The following is a 17,127-nucleotide window of genomic DNA, read 5'->3' on the forward strand; positions in this document are numbered from 1 at the left end:
CCTGCAACCTCCGAGCATCCTCTTCACAGTTCACACTGCCACAGAGCTTTGTGTCATCAGCAAATTTGCTACTGTTACTTTAAATTCCATCATCTAAATCATGAATATATATTGTAAATAGTTGCAGCCTTGCAGCACTCCTCGCCACTACCTGCCATTCTGACAGGGACGCGTTTATTCCTACTCTTTGTTTCCTGTCAGCCAACCAATTCTCTATCAATGTCAATACCCTACCCCTAATACCATGTGCTCTAATTTTGCCCACTAATCTCCTATGTGGGACCTTTTAGGTGGCCGATTAGGAAAGGGGGAAATGCAACGAGACCTGGGTGTCATGGTACACCAGTCATTGAAAGTAGGCATGCAGGTGCAGCAGGCAGTGAAGAAGGCGAATGGCATGTTAGCATTCATAGCAAAAGGATTTGAGTATAGGAGCAGGGAGGTTCTACTGCAGTTGTACAGGGTCTTGGTGAGACCACACCTGGAGTATTGCGTACAGTTTTGGTCTCCTAATCTGAGGAAAGACATTCTTGCCATAGAGGGAGTACAGAGAAGGTTCACTAGACTGATTCCTGGGATGTCAGGACTTTCATATGAAGAAAGACTGGATACACTCGCCTTGTACTCGCTAGAATTTAGAAGATTGAGGGGGGATCTTATAGAAACTTACAAATTTCTTACGGGGTTGGACAGGCTAGATGCAGGAAGATTGTTCCCGATGTTGGGGAAGTCCAGAACAAGGGGTCACAGTTTAAGGATAAGGGGAAAATCTTTTAGGACTGAGATAAGAAAACCATTTTATACACAGAGAGTGGTGAATCTCTGGAATTCTCTGCCACAGAAGGTAGTTGAGGCCAGTTCATTGGTTATATTTAAGAGGGAGTTAGATGTGGCCCTTGTGGCTGAAAGGATCAAGTCAAGTCAAGTCAAGTCAAGTTTATTTGTCACATACACATACGAGATGTGCAGTGAAATGAAAGTGGCAATGCTCGCGGACTTTTGTGCAAAAGACAAACAACCAAACAACCAAACTATAAACACAATCATAACACACATATTCTTTTAAAAGTCTCCGTTAGCCCTGGAGTTTAGATTTAAGAGGGTTTCCCTGTCATACTTTGTTAGTACTAGGGAGTTAGAACTTAGAAATAAGTTAAAAAGGAACATAAAAGTTAAAAACACACACAATTTTCGCGGAGCTGCCACAACGGCAACAAACAACCAAACAAACTATAAACACAATCATAAACACACACATATTATTTTACATATTAAATATTGGAAGGAAAAATGTTCAGTAAAGTTAAAGTCTTTGGTGAGATTTACAGTCCGAATGGTCTCTGGGAAGAAACTCCTTCTCAGGCCCCGATGGCCTCTATGACCTTATCAAAGGCTTTCTGAAAGTCCAGATACACCCCTTCATCCATTTTACTTGTCACATCCTCAAGAAATTCCAGCAGGATTTTTCCTTCATAAATCCATGTTGACCACTGACCGATCCAGTCACTTATCCTCCTTCAGTCCCATCAGTCTGCCCAATATTATTTCTCGCCTAATGCAAATTTCTTTCAATTCCTCTGTCCCTAGATCCTCTGTCCCCTAGTATATCTGAGAGATTGTTTTAGTCTTTCTTAATGAAGACAAAACCAAACCTGTTCAACTCTTCTGCCATTTCCATGTTCCCCATAATAATTTCACCTGTTTCTGCCTTCAAGGGACCCACCTTTGTCTTTACTAATCTTTTTTCTCTTAATATACCTAAAGCAGCTTTTACTACCCTTCTTTATATTCTTGGCTAGCTCACCCTCGTACTTCACCTTTTCATTCCTCTTTGGTAATAACCTCAGAATGACTTGCTTATGCATTATAGGCATTGGGAGGGCATTTATTGTGTTGTTTCCTCTAGATGAGAAGTGTAGTAGTAGACGGTTGTTGGGATTGCAAGTTGGGACAGGCTGTTGAGCACTGAGATCAGAAAAAAATCCCTGTCCTCATAGGTGGCGATTCTTTAGATTTCTTCGCACAGGGGTGTCCATTCACAACAGGGGTTACTAGATTTCTGGATATTAAGGGGAACATGGATTATGGGCTGGTTGTGAGCTTTTACCTTCAGGACTTGATACTTACACATGTCTTCACAGACCGCAGTTTCTTGAAGCATGCTTTGGCTTTCTGTGAACAAAGGAAAGTGAAGGTTACCAGGAGTGGACTGACCAACTGATCCTTCAGACAGAAAAGACGATGACAAACTAATGCAACTCGGAGAGGGAAGTGCCGACTGCTCCAAGCGCATTGCATCGGCGTGTATTACTGGATGACAGAGTGGCTGGAAATCCAAAATAAAATAGAAATCAATAAATAACCTCAGCAAGTCAGGTAGCGTGTCTGGAGAGAGAAACAGATCTAACATTTCAGGTTCAGGATCCCACTACAGGTCCGGCATAGGGAGCACAAAAGGTAAATTGACATTGAGAAAAACTTCCTGAAAAGGTCAGGAAAATGGAGGCATGGGTAGGTGTAGGTGTCTGTGACAAAGTGTATCCCTGGAGGAGTACAGAGGTTGCAGGGCACATTTATAGTAATGGATTCACACAGCACAGAAACAGGCCTATTGGCACAACTTGCCCATGCTGACCATAATGCCCCATCTACTCTAGTCTCACCTCCTTGCACTTGGCTCATATCCCTCTTTCTTATCCATGTACCTATCCATATACCCAACATTCCATTTACCCACAACCGCTGTGTGAAAATGTTGCCCTTCAGGTTCCTATTAAATCTTTTCCCTCTCACCTTAAACCTATGGCTTTCGATTCTTTATTCCCCTACTGGGTAAAAGACTGCCCATTCACCTTATCTACTCCCCTCATGATCATACACTCACTGTAAGAACATCCCTCATCCTTCTGCTCTCCACAGAATAAAGTCCTATACTGCCCAATCTCTCACTATAGCTCAAGCCCTCAAGTCCTGCCAATATCCGTAAAAGAAATCCAGAAGGCAAAAAGAATGCCTGGGAGACCTCTGGCAGATAAGATGCAGCAGATTCCAATGCGTTTTTGAGGCGGGGGGGGGGGGGGGGGAGGTAAGGGGGAGACGCGATGCGGGGGCACACGACCCGGGGGGGAAGACATGACATGGAGGGTAGGCACGATGCGGGGGGGGTGGGGGGGAGGGGGGGTAGACACGAATCGGGGCGGAGACACGACAATCTCCCCACCAATATCCTGGCGGGGAGATTTGCAAACGCCACTGGGGAGAATTTAAACTAGAACAGTTGGGGGGAGGGACTCAAATAGAGAAAGCTAGTAGACAGTGTGCGAGGCAGGAGGCAGAGAGGCACTCAAACCCAACATGTAGGGGAAAAGAAGAAAAAGATAATAAACAGAGAATAAGAGGTGGTGGGTTTCTTAAATGTGTATATTTTAATGCTAGGAGCATTGTAAGAAAGGTGGATGAGCTTAGAGCCTGGATTGACACCTGGAAGTATGATGTTGTGGCGATTAGTGAAACATGGTTGCAAGATGGCTGTGATTGGAAACTAAATATTCCAGGATTTCATTGCTTCAGGTGTGATAGAATTGGAGAGGCAAGAGGTGGAGGTGTTGCATTGCTTGTCAGGGAAGATTTTACTTTGGAGTCACGTGAGTGATTCCGTGAAGAAGCCCCGCCAGTTCACATGCGCGTCATTACGTCAGCCGCATTGGCGCAGGACCGGCTGGGAAGAATAGAGCTCCACCAGCGGTGAGTATTTACAAACTTCAAGTAAGTGGAAAACTTAGCCTGAGTTCGTTTTGTCGTGGTGTGGTGAGGATTTTATTTTCAGGAAGCACCATGGACAAAGCGAGCAAGGGGAAGAGGCGAGCCGGTGAAAAGTCGGTGGAGAACCGCTGGAGTGCGGTCAGTGAACGGCTGCCTCGTACCCCTTCCCAGTCGCCGGTCGGGAGCGTGCGACTACAGACTTAGTGCTGCAGAGCACTGAGGCAGCGCCATTCGGGCGCAATGCCGTGGAGAAGTCTGTGCGGTTATAGATTTGGCGGAGTCGGGCCGGGAGGGTTCCTCTCCAGTGTGTGCGGTACCGTGTTCGAGCGGTTATCGCAAATGCAGCACCTAATGCATAGGTTACTCCAGCAGGGCACACTCCGGGAGAAGAGCTGGCCTCCACAATTAATTATTTAGTCTCCCATCAGCTGCAGGAGCTGACAATGGATGAGACCGCCAAGAATACCAGCGCTGGCCTATGGGAAAGGCCGTGCCAGCAGCGCCTGGGACAGGGCTGCTTAATGTCTACTTGTTGGAGGAGGAAGGAGACCATCACGGGTCAGTATATTGCTGACGCCGAATCTGTCACATCGCCGGCCTACGGGAGAGCCCGCGCCAGCAGCGCCTGGGACAGGGCTACTTAATGTCTCCCTGTTGGAGGAGGAGACCATCATGGGTAAGTGTACTGCTCATGCTGAATCTGTCACAGCGCCGGCCTACGGGAGAGCCCGCGCCAGCAGCGCTTGGGACAGGCCTGCTTAATGTGTGACAGCACCGGCCTGTAGGAGAGGCTGTGCCAGCAGCACCTGGGACAGGGCTGCTTCATGTCTCCCTCTTGGAGGAGGAGAGCATGCCGGATCAGTGTAGGTCTGACGTCGAGTCTGAGGGTATAGCCGTCGAGCATACCCCAAGGGATGAAGGGCACATGTCAGAGGTACCATTTCCTGACAACAAAGTTTGCCATCCCAACAGAATGTTCCATCCTGGTATAGGTCCATTGTAAGGGCCGTATCAGCGCAGGTATCCTCAGGGGCCTGCGGCAGCACCTGTTTCAGGGCTGCCTACGAATCGCCCTCTCTGAGGAGGGGAGTGCGAAAGGTCAGATGTAACTGACTCCAGATTCTAAAGATGTCGGTGGAACATACTGGAGCACATGCGTGCCGGCATTGAACAGCGCTATCGGGGGGATATGAGGGCCAGCCGCCGAATCTTCTGTTCAGGTAAGGCCTATTCAACAGGAAAAACATGGCGGACGAAGCAAAAGCTGTCGGACCAATCAAGGCCAACGGCGGGCAAAGCTTCATCGTTTCAGCGACAACGCACCCCTTGCCTTCATCGACAGTAAGCGGTTCCCTGGAGCTGGTGGCAGCATGACAGCTGGGCACAGGTTCCACGCACCCTACCAATCCTACTCAACAAGGTGGGTCTGGCACTTCCGAAACATGGGTAAGTGGACCACTCACAAGTTGGCATCCATCCAAACACTTGTTTGTACAGCACACAAAGGGTAAAGGCATTGTCATCTGCTTAGAGGCATCTAACCATGTAAAACTGCACAATACTAGCATTCCAAGCAAGTTTGGAATTCGGGCCAAAGTTATCGTGCGAAGCACCCATGGAATGATGGCAGGAGTGGCCTGTTCATTATGAAAATGTCGTTTAACTCGCAAATGAACTTTCCGAATAGGAAACTTCTTTACTGACTACAACGGATTCATAAGGGTCTCAAAGGTCCATTCTATGCAGTTCCCATTACAGGGATCATCGGAGACATGGGAAATTATCAAAAGACAATGATAACTGTACTAATAACAGTAAAACATTGCAAAATGGGATAAACTATTTCCCCAGGTTATTTATAAAATTGGTGTTTGGACTCAGAGTTCGAAAACACTTGTTATGTCTTGTCTTGATGATATTCTAACATTGTATTCTGTTAAAAATCACCTGTTTCAGCCTCAAACTATATTTGAGAAATTGGGTTCATCCATCCAGTTAACTTTAAGTTGTTGCCAAATAGACTTGTGGGTCATTGGGATTTACCTTTAACTATTAATTAGCATGATTCCACCTTGTGGCATGAGATTGGAGTTAATAGAAACCTGTTATAAAGCTGAATTCTAATAATCAAGAGTAATTGGCAATATAGTATCTGTGATTCAGCTGTGCAAGTCGGGAAACTGACATCGCACAAAGTAGCAATCTCTCAAATGACATGTAGGTCATTGTTAACAGGCTTATGCTATGACCAGCTGAAGCTACCTAAGCACATGGCAATCAAGTAAAAGTATCCTGTAATATTTACCTAATTTCCTTTGCCACTGGTGTATCATCAAGTTCAGATTCATGACAACACAGAATAAGTGTTGGATCACAAAATATTTAAGAAAGTATGGATCAATGGAACACCGAATATCGACATGTTGGTTCATGCTTTTTCACTGATTGCAAAAATATGTGGCATAACAGTGGTGAGAGATACATTCTCGCTACAAGAAGGAGGAATGGTCTCTTATGTATTCCTCCATTTTGCCTCATCAGACGGGTCTTGGAATCAGTCAGCAAGATCTTGCTTTAGTTTTCGTACTGTCTGACTGGCTATGCAGCCATGCTTCCCGCTTCCGTCAAGCATAATAATGCAACCATATACGGTTATTCTAAAAAACGAAAACTTTGCTGGTTCAAACTGAGGTTCAGGAAACCAGCCTCTGCATAATAAAACAATTATTGGCTTACACATTCTGAATGGACTGCCTTACGGCTCAGGTTGTTACATCAATCCATGGAAGTGCTCACTGCAGAGTGCAGGGATAGCACCAAAAAAGCAGTACATTTCCTATTGAGGAGATCGGAAGCGGTTTGTTTAATATTAATGTTACATTTAATATGGTACAGATTACTGACATCTTCCAGTTCATTCTTAAATGGTTTTTGAAAATAATTCAGTTATAGTCACATCTCACAGTCAAGTCACATTTATTTATATAGCCCATTTTTAAAAAAACAACTCTCGTTGGCCAAAGTGCTTTACATTTGTTATAAGAATAGTATAAACAAACAAACAACATACATATATACATGTAGCCCTTGCTCAGTGAACGTCAGGAAAGGCTTGGGAGTATAGATAAGATTTTAGTCTTGACTTAAAGGAGTCGATGGAGGGGGCAATTCTGATGGGAAGGGGGATGCTGTTCCTCAGTCTAGGAGCTGCAACCGCAAAGGCGCGGTCGCCCCTAAGCTTATGCCTAGACCGCGGGATATTCAGCAGCCCCAAGTCGGCCGATCTGAGGGACCTGGAGGTGGAGTGGTGGGTGAGAAGACTTTTAATGTAGGAGGGGGCAAACCCATTGAGGGCTTTGTAGACATAGAGGAGGGTCTTGAAATGTATATGGAATCACACAGGGAGCCAGTGGAGAGAGGCCAGGATCTGGGTGATGTGGTCCCTTTTTCGGGTGCCCGTCAGGAGTCTCGCTGCGGCGTTTTGAACCATTTGCAGGCGGGACCGGGAAAATTGGCTGATGCCAGTGTAAAGAGAGTTGCAGTAATCTAGGCGGGAGGAGATAAATATGTGGATGATCTTTTCGAGATCATCAAAGTGGAGGAATTGTTTTATTTTAGCTATCGTCCGAAGCTGAAAGAAACTTCGGACGATAGGGCCATTAACTGTGCCCAACATGCCTTCCCATCATATTACCTGCAGCAAACGGGACCCACTCTGTTGGATTTCAACCCTGGATATCGAGTTTGTAAACGATATCTTTAACACAAGTTCTCCCAGTACAAGTATAGGCAGTATTGGATATTGAAAGTGTGTTAACAATACTTCACGAGTGGGCTCCAGCTACATCCTTAGTCATGACACTAGTTTCAGCACAACGAGGGCAGACATTGCAAAAACTGAGGTTAGATAGGATGGAAGTGGCTGCAGATGCCATTACGTTTTACATTTCGGATCTGCACAAGTAGAGCAGATCCGGGGTGACAGAGTTTAAGGTCATATTTCGGCATACCCCACGGACTCACGTCCATGTGTACGGGCACGTTTGTCATATTATATCAAGGCTACCAGAACCCTAAGAGGTGGAATCAGCATTGTTTATTAGCCACAAACAATCACACAAGAAAAGGTTGGTTCAGACTATTTCAAGGTGGCTGAAGCAGGTTCTGGTTTATGCGGGTATTAACACTACCAATTTTACATCTCATTCCACCAGGGCAGCATCAACGTCGGCGGCCAGGTCAATGGACGTTCCCATCGACCATATCCTCACGGCCGCAGAATGGTCAAGGGAATTGATTTTCAATTTTTTTTTTACTATAGGCCGATTGCCGACCCGGGGCTATTTGCCCATTCTGTTTTGCGTCCACTTTAGCCTCCCCTGAGATAGAGGAGTTCCTATTGATTTTCTTTATTAACGGAAAACATTAATACGTTTAAATCAATGTCATGGTTAATGCATTGTTGATTATTCACTCATCCCGAGTCAATCGATGCAGTGAGACGCCGGGATTTGAATCTACGGCATGAAATCACAGAGCTTTGAACTCTTCACGGAATCACTCACATGACTTCGAAGTAAAATAGTAAGATTAAACGAGAACTTACCAGTTTGAAGTTTGATCTTTATTTTATGAGGAGTTACGTTGGTGATTACGAGCCCTCCACTGCCAACCCTCTCTCACAAAGGTCATCTGGTAATTCTCAAGTTTTTGATCTTACTGTGTTACTTCAATTACTGTTACCTGTGATTGCATACCACTGCATTGAAGATTGATGCGCATGCGAACTGGCGGGGCTTCTTCACATAATCACCAACGTAACTCCTCATTAAACTTCAAACTGGTAAGTTCTCGTTTAATCTTACTATTTTACAGCAGTGCTTTGGCAGGATAGATTAGAGGGCTCATCTAGGGAGGCTATTTGGGTGGAACTGAGAAATGGTAAAGGAGTAGCAACACTTATAGGGGTGTATTATAGACCACCTAATGGGGAGCGAGAATTGGAAGAGCAAATATGTAAGGAGATAGCAGATATTAGTAGTAAGCACAAGGTAGTGATTGTGGGAGATTTCAATTTTCCACACATAGACTGGGAAACACATTCGGTAAAAGGGCTGGATGATTTATAGTTTGTAAAATGTGTGCAGGATAGTTTTTTGCAGCAATACACAGAGGTACCTACTAGAGATGGGGCAGTGCTGGACCTCCTGTTAGGAAATGAGACAGGTCAGGTGGTGGAGGTATGTGTTGGAGAGCACTTCGGGTCCAGTGATCACAATACCATTAGTTTCAATATAATTATGGAGAGGGTCAGAACTGGACCAAGGGTTGAGATTTTTGGTTGAGGAAAGGCTAACTTTGAGGATATGCAAAAGGATTTAATGGGACATTTTGTTTTATGGGAAGGATGTAGAAAAGAAATGGAGGACATGTAAAGGTGACATTTTCAGAATACAGAATCTTTATGTCCCTGTTTGGTTGAAAGGAAAGAGTAATAATTGGACACTTGGTGCCATAGTTTTCAAAAAAAATTGGACACTTGGTTTGGAAAAAGAGGGAGATCTACAATAATTATAGGCAGCATGGAGTAAATGAGGTGCTCGAGGAGTATAAAGAATGTATAAAGAATCTTAAGAAGGAAATTAGAAAAGCTAAAAGAAGATATGAGGTTGCTTTGGCAAGTAAGGTGAAAGTAAATCCAAAGGGTTTCTACAGCTATATTAATAGCAAAAGGATAACGAGGGATAAAATTGGTTCATTAGTGGGTCAGAGTGGACAGCTATCTGCAGAGCCAAAAGAGATGGGGGAGATATTGAACAATTTATTTTCTTCGGTATTCACCAAGGAGAAGGATATTGAATTATGTGGGGTAAGGGAAACAAGTAGTGTAGCTATGGAAACTATGAGATTCAAAGAAGAGGAAGTACGGACACTTTTGAAAAATATAAAAGTGGATAAGTCTCCGTCCTGACAGGATATTCCCTAGGACATTGAGGGGAGTTAGTGTAGAAATAGCAGGGGCTATGACAGAAATATTTCAAATTTCATTAGAAACGTGAATGGTGCCGGAGGATTGGCGTACTGTGCATGTTGTTCCATTGTTTAAAAAGAGTTCCAAGAGTAAACCTAGCAATTATAGACCTGTTAGTTTGACGTCAGTGGTGGGCAAATCAATGGAAAGAATACTTAGAGATAATATATATAAGCATCTGGATAAACAGGCCCTGATCAGGAACAGTCAACATGGATTTGTGCCTGGGAGGTCATGTTTGACTAATCTTCTTGAATTTTTTTGAAGAGGTTACTAGGGAAATTGATGAGGGTAAAGTGGTGTATGTTGTCTATATGGACTTCAGTAAGGCCTTTGACAAGGTGCCACATGGAAGGTTGGTTAAGAAGGTTCAATTGTTGGGTATTAATGGTGGAGTAGCAAGATGGATTCAACAGTGGCTGAATGGGAGATGCCAGAGAGTAATGATGGATGGCTGTTTGTCAGGTTGGAGGCCGGTGACTAGTGGGGTGCCTCAGGGATCTGTGTTGGGTCCACTGTTGATTGTCATATACATCAATGATCTGGATGATGGTGTGGTAAATTGGATTAGTAAGTATGCAGATGGTACTAAGATAGGTGGTGTTGTGGGTAATGAAGTAGATTTTCAAAGTCTACAGAGAGATTTAGGCCATTTGGAAGAGTGGGCTGAAAGATGGCAGATGGAGTTTAATGCTGATAAGTGTGAGGTGCTACATCTTGACAGGACAAATCAAAATATGACGTACATGGTAAATGGTAGCGAATTGAGAAATGCAGTTGAACAGAGGGATCTAGGAATAACTGGGCATAGTTCCCTGAAGGTGGAATCACATGTAGATAGGGTAGTAAAGAAAGCTATTGGTGTGCTGGCCTTCATAAATTAGAGCATTGAGTATAGAAGTTAGGCTGTAATGGTAAAATTATGGTGTACAATTTTGATCGCCAAATTATAGGAAAGATGTCAACAAAATAGAGAGAGTGCAGAGGAGATTTACTAGAATGTTGCCAGGGTTTCAGCAACTAAGTTACAGAGATAGGTTGAATAAGTTGGGTCTTTATTCTTTGGAGCGCAGAAGGTTAAGGGGGGACTTGATAGAGGTCTTTAAAATAGTAAGATTAAACGAGAACTTACCTGTTTGAAGTTTGATCTTTATTTTTTGAGGAGTTACAATGAGGGATTACATGAAGAAGAAGCCCGTTCAGCCGCACGTGCGTCAATCTTCAAAGCAGCAGTGTGAAATCACAGATAATAATAGTGACTGAAGTATGATAGTAAGATGAAAGAAGACCAGAACTGCCAGATGATCTTACTGAGGGCTGGGAGCGGAGGGCACGTAATCTCTCATCGTAACTCCTCATAAAATAAAGATCAAACTTCAAATTGGTAAATTCTCGTTTAATCTTACTATTTTACTTCGGAGTCACGTGAGTGACTATGTGAAGATTTCAAAGCTCTGTGATTTCATGCCGTGAGAAACAAGTCTACACAACCACAACTGCCTTATTGACAAATGAGGAAAAACATTCATAATGCATACAGTCATGACATAGATTTAAACATGCTGATGCTGTTAAATATGCAATAACAATAGTCACATCTCTCATCCGGATGAAACCTATAACAGAACACAAAATAAATTAAGAAATACCTCTGGTCTGGCAAAGGGTTATTATAACATGTTTGAAATATTGTTCGTTTGACCACACTACAGCCGTTAGGATGTGGTCCAGCGGAACGTAATTAACCCTTGCTGCTGCTGTTATAGCAGCCCTGGTGGAGCGAGAACCGGATCAGTATCTACTCCTGCATACCTCAACTCCGTTTTAACACCTGGCAAGATCTGAGCAGATAGGTTCTTATAACGTCTTTTGTAACTAACAACCATAGTTAGCTCAGAGTCTGAAAGACTCTTGGTGACCTTGACGTATTGTTGTATATGTGTGTCCCCACATAACGAAAAATCCCTGGGTATGTCTTGAACTATTTTGAGACCTGACACCCCTACTGCTCTGCTTAAATAAATTATAGCATAAAATATTATGCATATATTTGCAGATGTAATCATCCTCTCCTGTCACAATAATGTAGCGAGTGACCTGTTGCGCTAACCAGCGCCAGGAGGATAACTACTTAATGAGGTCCGATCAAAGCTAAGAATGTAGCTGGAACCCCCTTGTTAAAATAGTGTTACACCATGTCAATTTCCCATACTGTATTGTACTTGTCCTGGGAAACCTGTGTAACAGATATCCTTTACTAACTCGATATCCGAGGTGAACCCAACAACTTGGACCTCGTTAGCTGCAGTAAGTCTGATGGAAAGCCCCTTGGCACAGTTAATGACCCTATAATTCAATATTGTCAAAGACCATTTAAATGAACTGCAATAACTCAGAATCTGTACCATTTTAATTATAACATGAGCATTAAACAACCGCTTCCCATCTGAAGCAGCAAAGTACCGCTTTTTGGTACCATTCCAGCACTGTGAATACATACAAAAATAGGCATGACAACCCAAGCCGTAAGCAGTCTATTGAGAATCTGTAGAACATATATTAATTTTATCATGCAACAGCTGATCTCTCAAGCCGCAGGCTGGACCAGCAAGTTACGTTTAATATAACCATATAATGTTGCATTATTGTATTCCCGACAAATCGGGAATCAAACTGAATAGGCCAATTCCACAGCTGGAACCTAAAGCGACTCTTGATGACTCTATTTCAAGACCCGACTCATAAAGCATATTGGAGAAAGACATAAAAGACCATTCCTCTTGCTTGTCGCGAGAATGTATCTTTCGCCACTGTTATGCCACAACCTTTAATTAGCACGAAAACAATATATCTATATTTGGTGTTGCATTAAATCAGAATTTCATAAATACTGCGTGGTCCAACACCCATTCTGTGTTGTCATTTATCTGTACTTAATGATACTCCAGTGGTAATGAGATTATGTACCTTTTACAGGGTCTTTTCCCTGATTGCACCCTCGTGCTTATCATATGCCACATCTTAGTGTATCAACATGAAGTTGAGCATGCACCTATGCACTTAGGGTCTATAGATAGTTGATACCAAACTGAAGAGTTAATAACTCATTGCAAATCTCCTGCACCTCCAACTAGAGATGACATTCGCATGTACCCACCTTAAGCCATAGCATCTTTTTTTGCAATATAATGACATATTTATTGATCAACTACTGGAGCAATGCTGAATACTGTTTGTCCATCATAGTGCCCTTATTAGCTTCAGCTGGCAATAGCAAGTTGTATTATCAATGACCTTCATGACCCTTATTGTTTGTCATTAAGCATGCTGTCAGTTCTCCCACTTGCACAGCTGCATCACATCTATTACATTGCCAGTTAGTCTAATGAATAGGAACTCCTTTATAACCACAAGGCTGTTCCAGGTTTCTATTGATTCCAATCTGTTGCCCAGGGCGGAGTAACAGGCCAACTATCCCATTTGATAACAACCACATTTACTGGATAGGAGAGAACAATTCCTCAATTAGCTTGAGACTGAGTGGATTTTAGCCAAATACAGCATCAAAATATAATCCAGACAATACATCACAATTGTTTTTGAACTCTGAGTAGTCCTTTGAATGATTTATTGTTATCATACTGTTTAAATTGCCTCATCATAACAATGCCTTCAAATATCTCTGATGATCATTATACATGGAAAACCCTATGAAATCAGTTTGATCACCCTTCTGTCATAATGAACAGGCCACACCTGCCATCATTTCGAGTCTGCCCTGACAACAACTCTGGCCCGGTTCCGATAATTCTCACATGTCCCAAGACAACTCTTGCCATAATTCTGACCTTGCCTTGAAAGACAATTCCCCATATCTCCGAGCCTGTCTCGAAGGCAAACCTGGCTAAAATACTGGACCTGGCTCAACACTCTTCTGGCCAAATTCCAACTTTCTTGGAATACTAGTATTGTCCAGTTTACCTGGTTAAAATGCCTCTGAGTAGATGACAATGTTTCAATCATTTGTGTATTGTACAACCAATTGTAAATCTTACCAACTTGTTTGTGGTCAGCTTTAATACTGCTACCAGCTTCAGTGAACCGCTTCCTGCCGATGAAGCCGTGGGGTGCGTTGTCCCCTAACTATGAATCCTTACGCATCATTGGCCTAATTGGTCCAACAGCTTATGCTTTGTCCTTCAGATTTTGCCTGTGGAATAGGTCTTACCTGAATAGAAGATTCGGCGGGTGGCTCTAACGTCCCCTGATAGCGGTGTTCACTGCATTGAGTTGGGATGGCGACCTTGCTGCCAGGAATCGTACCTCTGACACGTGTCCTTCATCCCTTGAGGTATGCTCCACGCTTATACCCTCAGCCTCGGCATCAGATTTACACTGACCTTGCATGTTCTCCTCCTCCATAAGGGAGACATTAAGCAGCCCTACTACAAGGCGCTGCTGGCGTGGCCTCTCCAACAGGCCCACCCTTCAGGGTCAGAAATGCCCCGGTAAGCTCACCTCCTCCCTGAGGGAGACATTATGCAGCCCTTCTACAGGTGCTGCTGCCATACATTTAAGCAGCCCTATACAAGGCGCTGCTGACACGGCCTAGAGCAATAGGCCGGCACTGCCATAGATTCGGCATCCCCATTATGCAGCCCTGTTACAAGGCGCTGCTGGCAAGGGCTCTCCCATCTGCCCAACACTGTCTCCTGATGTTAGGGTGTATCTATCTTGAGCCTCCTCTCAATAAGGCTCCATCCTGGTAATTTCACATTATTAATTTTCCCCCCTGGAAGGAACCCTCCCGGCCCCAGGACTGACCACTTGGGTCGATTTACCCCATATCTTGGGGACCTCTGCGGTCTGGGCACCGCATAGCTGGTAGATTTTGTTCCCCCGGGAATTCCAGCACCCTTATATATTAACAGAGGGAAAACCCCTACCGGCACCAGGGCTGACCGTTCCGGTCCGTTTAACCCCTTTCCTGGGGACCCCTGCCGTCTGAAAACCGCATAATTACTGGATTCCCTTACCCGGCAACCCCAGCCTCTATATGTATATCGGGGAAAAACCTCCAGACACCCGGCATATGTATTTATATCCCGACTCCCGGTCTACTGGAGGTCCCCTCCACGGGAACCCCAGGATTAACATTCATATCGGAGGGAAAAACCCTCCCGACTCCCGGTGTACTGGAGGTTCCCTCCCCGGGAAACCCCAGTATTCATATTATCTCGGGGGGAAGCCCTCCCGGCCTACTGGAAGTCCCCTTCCTCGGGACACCCCCGCATAAATTTTATTGTCCGAGGGGAAACCCCCTCCCGGCACCCAGCCTGCTGGAGGTCCCCTCCCTGAGATCCCCAGCATCTCTGTGTCTATCGGAGGGAACCCCTCCCAGCACCCGGAGCGCCTGGAAGCCACAGACCCTCGTCAGCAACCGTCTTCCATGACACCCGACATACTCCAGCTACCCGCTCTTGGCGGCAAGAACCGGGGTTTCCCCACAGCCCATAGTTGGTTCCCTCGTCGGGCCTCGCAAATACTCCGGCAGAAAGCCTCTGGAACAAGAGGTTCCTGCAGGGAATAAAACAGGTAAGAAACCAAGCTTACCTTGAGTTTAAAACTTACCGCGTTGGAGGAGCTCCTGCTCCCCAAGCGGCCGCCTGCACCAATGCGTCTGACGTAATGACGCACGTGCGGCTGAACGGGCCTTCTTCTTCACGTAGTCACTCATGTGACTCCGAAGTAAAATGATGAGAGGGATAGACAGAGTTGACGTGGATAAGCTTTTCCCACTGAGAGTAGGGAAGATTCAAACAAGGGGACATGACTTGAGAATTAAGGGACAGAAGTTTAGGCATAACATGAGGGGGAACTTCTTTACTCAGAGAGTGGTAGCTGTGTGGAATGAGCTTCCAGTGGAAGTGGTGGAGGCAGGTTCGATTTTATCATTTAAAAATAAATTGGATAGTTATATGGACGGGAAAGGAATGCAGGGTTATGGTATAAGTGCAGGTAGATGGGACTAGGGGAGAATAAGTGTTCGGCACGGACTAGAAGGGCCGAGATGGCCCGTTTCCGTGCTGTGATTGTTATATGGTCATATTGTATTGTATTGTATTCAATTTATTGTCATTATCTCTTAAGGGACAACAAAATGGATTTTCCTTACAGTCAAGTACCATAAAAGTAAATAATAAATAAATAAAACATATTTAAAAAAAGCACAAACACAGAAGTCCGCGACACAACATAACCCCACAGTGGAACCAAAGTTGAGGAAGGTACCATAGTCCAGCCAGCCTCCCCGCCGATCTTCCCAGATGTTTACCCACGGTCGGGGCGTCCCGAGCACCCGCAGCCGCCGCCTCGGGCGGCCCGATGCTCAGGCCCTCACGCCGGGATGATGGAACACCGACGCCGAACCCCGACGGAGAACATCCTCAGCGGCCCGGACCTCCAGATCAGCCACCTCCCACCGGAGTCCGCGGCCCCCGAGTCCACAGGCAGAGCCGGGCGGAGTCGCGGGACTCCGCGATGTTGATCAGCGCCGCCCGCACCGGAGCCCCGCGAACCACAGCCCCGCGATGCCGGTGCAGCAGTCCCAGCACCCCGGAGCCCCAAATGACGATCCCCGGTAAGGCATCGGCCGCCCCGCGATGTATCCAGCTCTGCGCCGCCGCTGCTCGAGCTCTGGTCGGTCCCGCCAGGAAAGGCCACGCCAATCCAGTAGGTAGGCCGCTGGGAGGGGGAGGGGGGGGTGTGGACGCGACTCGAATAATAGTTGCGTCTTCTCCAGGAAGCAACTGAAGGACGGTATCCCCCTTACCGTACCCTTTTCCCCCACATAAAGACATTAGAAACATAAAAAATAGGTGCAGGAGTAGGCCCTTCGAGCCTGCACCGCCATTCAATATGATCATGGCTGATCATCCAACTCAGTATCCTGTACCTGCCTTCTCTCCATACCCCCTGATCCCTTTAGCCACAAGGGCCACATCTAACTCCCTTTTAAATATAGCCAATGAACTGGCCTCAACTACATTCTGTGGAAGAGAATTCCAGAGAATCACCATTCTCTGTGTGAAAAATGTTTTTCCCATCTCGGTCCTAAAAACTTTCCCCCTTATCCTTAAACTGTGACCCATTGTTCTGGACTTCCCCAACATTGAGAACCATCTTCCTGCATCTAGCCAGGCCAACCCCTTAAGAATTTTGTAAGTTTCTATAAGATCCCCCCTCAATCTTCTAAATTCTAGCGAGTACAAGCTGAGTCTATCCAGTCTTTCTTCATATGAAAGTCCTGACATCCCAGGAATCAGTCTGGTGAA

This window comes from Amblyraja radiata, chromosome 3 (assembly GCF_010909765.2).
Source record: "Amblyraja radiata isolate CabotCenter1 chromosome 3, sAmbRad1.1.pri, whole genome shotgun sequence".
In the NCBI taxonomy this organism is placed as follows: Eukaryota; Metazoa; Chordata; class Chondrichthyes; order Rajiformes; family Rajidae; genus Amblyraja; species Amblyraja radiata.